The following is a 6,393-nucleotide window of genomic DNA, read 5'->3' on the forward strand; positions in this document are numbered from 1 at the left end:
ACTCCTCATTCCTGCTATCAATCTTATCAAAATAGGGTTTTAATCGGGTGTTGTTTACCTTAAAGTGCCGAACTTGGGGTGACTCACCTCCACCGTACCGAATGGAAAATACTGAGTATCGTAAGAGGGATTTCCTCATTCGGTGTGGTAGTGACAATGTGAGGATCTGCGGCATCTAGTAAGACTTTATCACCAACCTTAAGTTGATTAAGAAGGTATCGGGCTTGTTTTGGCATGTTTCAGTTTATCATGTGTTCTCTGTTTGTGTGCTCGCCATTTGTCTATCTCCTCTATCCGTAGCCTTCGTTCTTCATGATTGTGTTCTCTATCATTTCTGGAACATGGCTCGTGAACTTCTTTCAAGCTTAATTTCTACATAGTCATATTGTCAGTTTTAGTAGATTGGTGTGGACTATTACCTTCAATGTTCGATGTGATGCCAGAATTAAGAGCTTGAAGGGTGATCTTTTCATCAATAATTGTTTTAATAGTTGCTAAAAAGGGCCTCCCTAAAATCAAAGGGGTGTTATTATCCTCTTCTATGTCTAGAACAACGAAATCAACGGGAAATATGAACTTATCTACTTTCACGAGTACATCTTCAATAATACCCCTAGGAAATCTAATAGTTTTATCTGCCAATTGAATGCTCATCCTAGTTTGTTTAGGTTTCCCAAGACCTAGTTGCTTAGAAATTTTGTAAGGTACTACGTTAATACTAGCCCCTAAATAAGCTAATGCATGACTTATATCTAAACTACCAATTAAACAAGGAATCCCTGGATCTTTCAATTTGTGGGGTAGTTTATTCTGTAGAATAGCTGAGCAGACTGCGTTTAGCTCCACATGCGATGTTTTGTCCAACTTCCGCTTATTTACTAAAATCTCTTTTAAAAATTTCATTGCATTTGGCATTTACGACAAAGCTTCAATAAACGGTAAGTTAATATGTAATTTTTTTCAAAAGTTTAAGGAATTTACCGAATTGTTTGTCTGAGTGGTCTTTCCTTGTCGCGTTAGGGTCTGGCACACGAGGTTTATATTCGATAGTCACTGGTTTGTTTGTATTTTGACCTACCTCATCTCTCCCTTTGCTTACCACAATTTTTTTGCCTCGGTTCTGGTTCAGGCTCAACGACTCCTTCGTCATCTTGAGTATTAATTGCGCTGAGTTGTTCCCTTGGGTTAGGTTCGGTATTACTTGGCAAACTACCTTGTGGTCATTCGGTGATCAGTTTGGAAAGCTGGTCTATCTGAGTTTCGAGTCCTTGGATCGATGCTTGTTGATTTTTAAGTGCTGTCTCGATATTTTGGAAACGGGTTTCTGACATTGATATGAATTTTGAGAGCATCTCCTCAAGGTTCAGTTTCTTCTCTTGTTGATAAGGTGGCTGTTGAAAACCCTGAGGATTTTGTGGCTTTTGATTCCCTTGACCACCTTAGGAGAAATTTAGGTGGTTTCTCTAGCTTGCATTATAAGTATTACTGTATGGGTTATTTTGAGATCTAAAGTTATTATTACCCATATAGTTGACTTGTTCCTCTTCGGTTGGAGTATCGAAGGATTGATATTCTGTATGCACACCTCCGCCACTTGAGTCACACCTCATTACTGGATGTACCTGCGTAGAACCAAAAAAACCATCAATCTTTTTATTGAGAAGTTCTACCTGATTAGAGAGCATGGTGACTGAGTCGATGTTATAAGCGCCATTTGTTTTTCGTTGGCTTTGTCCTCATAACTTGACACTAATAGTTATTGATGACATCTCCTCTATAAACTTATAGGCATCTTAGGTGTTTTATTGTTGATGGTTACGCGGTAATTGCATCAACCATTTGCCGAGTCGAGGATTCAAACCATCGTGAAATGTTTGTACTTGCAGCCAGAGCGGTAACCCATGGTGAGGGCACCTTCTCAGTAAGTCCTTGTATCTTTCCCATGCATCGTAAAGTGTTTCTAAATCCATCTGCACAAAAAAAGAGATATCATTACGTAATTTAGCTGTTTTAACCAGTGGAAAGTATTTTAGTAAAAATTTTTCAGTCATTTGTTCCCAAGTAGTAATTGACCCTCGTGGTAACGAGTTCAACCACTGTTTAGCTTTGTTCCTCAATGAAAAAGGAAATAACCAAAGACGAATGGCATCATTAGAAACGCCATTGATTTTGAATGTATCACAAAATTCCAGGAAATTTGCTAAGTGAGCGTTGGGATTTTCATCCTGCAAACCATCAAACTGAACAAACTGCTGTATCATCTAAATAGTGTTAGGTTTTAATTCAAAAGTATTTGCAGCTACAGCAGGTCTAACTATGCTAGATTCAGTTCCTGTTAGAGAAGGTTTAGCATAATCATACATAGTACGTGTGGCAGGATTTTGATCAGCCACAATTGCAGGAGGTAGCTAATTGCCTTGGTTTTCAGCCATCTCGTCGGTTGGGAGTTGAGTATCGTCTTCTTGCTCGTTCTCTGTGCATTGTAAGCTGCGCCTTATCTCTCTTTGATTTCTACGAACTATACGATCGATTTCTTTGTCAAAAACTAATGGTCTCGACGGGTTTCTTCTAGTCATAAACTATAAAAACATGCCAAGAGAAAGAAAAAGTAAATTAATAAAAGTAAATTAAATTTCAAGAAAAAATAAATGGCTAAAGTAATAAAAATTTAGCGTTCCTTATATTTTAGTTCCCCAGCAGCGACGCCAAAAACTTGATCGCATGATTTGTAACAAGTAATAAATATTTATAATGAAGATCAAACCTAAACTAACTACTATCACGACGGAAAGGCAAGCACACCTATCAAACAATAGTATAGTAATGGGCAAGACCGGGATATCGTACTCAAGGGAACCAAAGTACTAGTAATAACTATCTTTTTATTATTTAACCTAGACATAAGGAGGGGTTGTTTATTAAACTAATTAACTAAACTAATTAACTAATTAAACTAAAGTAAAGAGAAAATTTGGAAAAAGACTTGAAGAAAAGTAATTGATAAAGACGACACCCAAGGAGTAATCCACCTAGATTTCACTTGTTATCTGACTCTAAACCAGATGATTTATTCACTTGACTTGATCGTGAGACTCCCTAACCTATATTATTACCTCTTTCGAGAATAATAACACCTAACCCTCAGTTGAATTAATCGAAATTTCTTTCTTAATTAAAACCCCTAGGGAAGCAGTAAATCGATCTATTGACTCTCATATGAGGTTTCACCCAAATCCTGCAAAATCTCGTAACCCTATTTCTAGGCGTTCGATCAACTCTGCTTAATTATACATAATCTACTCTTAGACAAGGACTTCTGCTCCTCTGCATAAGCATATCAAATCATGAATTAATACCGGGAATATTAACTCAAGCATTAAAACACATAATTAAGAACAAATCCAGTATTCATCATACAATTCAGATAATAATAACAAGATCCATCATAGGTTTCAACCCCCTTAGGTATCTAAGGGGTTTAGTTCATAATAAAATAAGAGTACATCTCAAAAGTATGAAAATAACAAAACATAAAGAAAACTCTAAAACCCCTGAAGGAATTCTGAGAGAGATCTTCAGTTTTGGAGTAGCTCTGGATTTTGGGATGGATCGTCTGGCTTTCTTCAAGTAATTCTCGACATGCGAGTCTGGACTCCAGAAAAGTTATGGAGAGAGCAGCCCTTTCTAAGTCATACTTAGGGTGTTTATATAGGCTTTGGATTGGCTTTCTTCCTCCCTAAGTATCCTTTTCCGTGTAAAATACAACTCTTTGAAAAAAGGGACATGCCCGTGTGCCACGATCGTGTGACGTGATTGCTAGGCCGTGTTCGATTCATTAAATTGCACACAGCCATGTGGGTGAATGGCCAGGTTGTGTGAATCGTGAAAGCCTTGGTCGACACCCTCGAAAGACACGGGCGTGTGAGCTGCCCGTGTGGCAAGACTTAGGCAGTGTCATCTTTTCGATTTGGTCCGTTTTGTCCCTTTTTGGCTCCTTTTGACTCTTGGTGCTCTCCTGAGTGCAAAACATGAAATAAACGAATTAAGAGCACCAAAATCCATAAATTTAGTAATAAACATCCGTAAATATGCTAGGTATTTGGGGTAAAAATATGTATAATTTGGCGTTTATCAAATTGTTTATCAAATGCCTCCAACTAATAGTTAAATCATTACTTATGAGAACAAAACTTTCTATTTCAGCATGAGATCGTATTGATTTACATGTTGTATGCATCAAGCCAATAAATTATAAATACTCTCCACTACAATTGATTTTTGGTCAATAGCCAAATATTTCCCATCTTACAATTTTTGGATGTACGGTGTATGTTCCAACTACTCCACCACAATGCACAAAGATGGGTCATAATAAGAGATTGGGAATGTATATTTTTATGAGTCTTCTTATAATATTTTTGAGTTATTAATTTGATATGTAGTTATGAAATGAGTTATTAGTTTTCCCAACATTAGTGGGAGAAAATAAAAAACTAGATTAACAAAGTACTTGGAATGAATTATCAATGTCTAAGTTCCTCGTACAAAGCAATGTGAACTAGAAGTTGAACAAATAATTCATTTTACAAATCAACTGAGAGATTCATTAAATCTCACATACCAGTTGAAAATGCTCCAATATGAATTGATGTCCTAATAGGGAAAAATGTTAGTGCAAAAGAAAGTAATTCATGCCTGAAGTATAGAAGATCGGTCAGTTCCAAAGACAAAAATCCCTGTAAAAAAAGGAACAAACATTCAAGATGGTCATATAATGGAGGCAGGTGTTCCTAAAGAGACCCATGACATAACTAATTATAAAACTCAAGAAGAGGTTCAGGTCCCTAAAAGTGAAAATGGAAATGATGAAAATAAAGAGATCTCGATAAGTTAAGAGATCTCGATAAGTTATGTCAATACGAGAAAAATATGGAACAAAAAAAAAGTGTAGTTGTTGACAACAATTTTGCTTATAATGTTGCTATTGAAATAACAAAAGAAAATGATGATCTTGAGCCTAAATTTACTAAGGAATGTAAAAATAAAAAAGATTGACCAAAATGGAAATATGCAATTCAAATAGATTTAAAACGTGAAGTTTTTGGACCTGTAGTCTAAACACTTAAAGGTGTAAAGTCGATATGATATAAATGAGTATTTGTCCAAAAATTAAATGAAATTGATGAAGTCATAAGATATAAAGCTCGCTTTATAGCATAATGATTCTCCTGTGGTGGATGCAATCACGTTTAGATATCTTATTAGTCTGGCAGTACGTGAAAAACTTGACATGCATCTAATGGATGTTGTTATATCCTATTTATATGTTACACTTGATAGTGAAATTTATATGAAAATCCGTAAAGGATTTAAGATCCCAAAAAGATATAGAGTTTCTTGAGAAAATTTCTTGATCAAATTAAAGAAAAGTTTATATGGATTAAAACAATCTGGACATATATGGTACAATCGTCTTAGTGAATACTTGTTAAAAAGAAGGTTACAAAAACGATCCAATTTGTCCTTGTGTCTTGATAAAAAGGTTTGGCTCATATTTTGTGATACTTGTTCTTTATGTTGATAATCTAAATATTATTGGAACTTCTGAAGAGATTCAAAATACAATAAATTGTTTAAAGAAAGATTTTGAGATGAAAAATCTTGGAAAAATAAAGTTTTATCTTGGCTTACAAATCGAGCATTTAAAAGATGAACTTTAGGTTCATTAATCAACTTATAAGGAAAACATATTAAAGAAATTTTACATGGATATAAAACACACCCATTAAGTACTTTGTTGGTTGTACGATCGTTAGATGTGAATAAAGATCAATTTCGTCCTTACGAGAATGATGAACAGTTTCTTGGTCCTGAAGTGTAACACCCTAAACCTGGCCTAGACGTTATGACCGAATCTGGCGATGTCACATGGTCGGAATTTTGAAAATAGAGCTAACTCGGTAAAACCCTTAATTGCTTTTATTTGATTCAAAACATACATATCACTAGTCGACTTGTCTTAAAACATATCATTTTAGCGGAAGTTTAGAAAAATCTTTACTTTTAGGAAATCGTTCAAGATTTTAGAAAAACCTTAAATTTTAATGAAAACCATGTTATATCATGCTTGGTAGTTATAAATCATTAAAATGACAGTCAAATCCAAGACAAAAAGGAAAATAGTCCGAAAAGTCCAAATTACATAAAATTAGCATAGCCCAAATTAAAGAAATTAAATTGTAGCAAAGTTCAGTTCAAACGTGTGGTCAACACCAAACCGCCTAAGCCTATGGGTTACCTATATATACAAACAAAAAAGGGACGAGATTATGTATACTCAGTGTGTAACCCAGCAGAGTTAAACATGTATGCGTACAGAATATCACAAATCTA

At 35.1% G+C, this 6,393-nt stretch overlaps 1 non-coding gene across 1 annotated transcript; it reads left to right on the plus strand.

Moving 5' to 3' along the window:
• The first annotated feature begins 1,896 nt into the window (after nucleotides 1-1,896).
• LOC128292318 (small nucleolar RNA R71) lies at nucleotides 1,897-2,003 on the plus strand. The gene has a single exon (XR_008282303.1). It is a non-coding gene; the product is annotated as a small nucleolar RNA R71 (small nucleolar RNA).
• The last annotated feature ends 4,390 nt before the right edge of the window (nucleotides 2,004-6,393 follow it).

The sequence above is a fragment of the Gossypium arboreum genome, chromosome 4 (assembly GCF_025698485.1).
Source record: "Gossypium arboreum isolate Shixiya-1 chromosome 4, ASM2569848v2, whole genome shotgun sequence".
NCBI classification, from domain to species: domain Eukaryota; kingdom Viridiplantae; phylum Streptophyta; class Magnoliopsida; order Malvales; family Malvaceae; genus Gossypium; species Gossypium arboreum.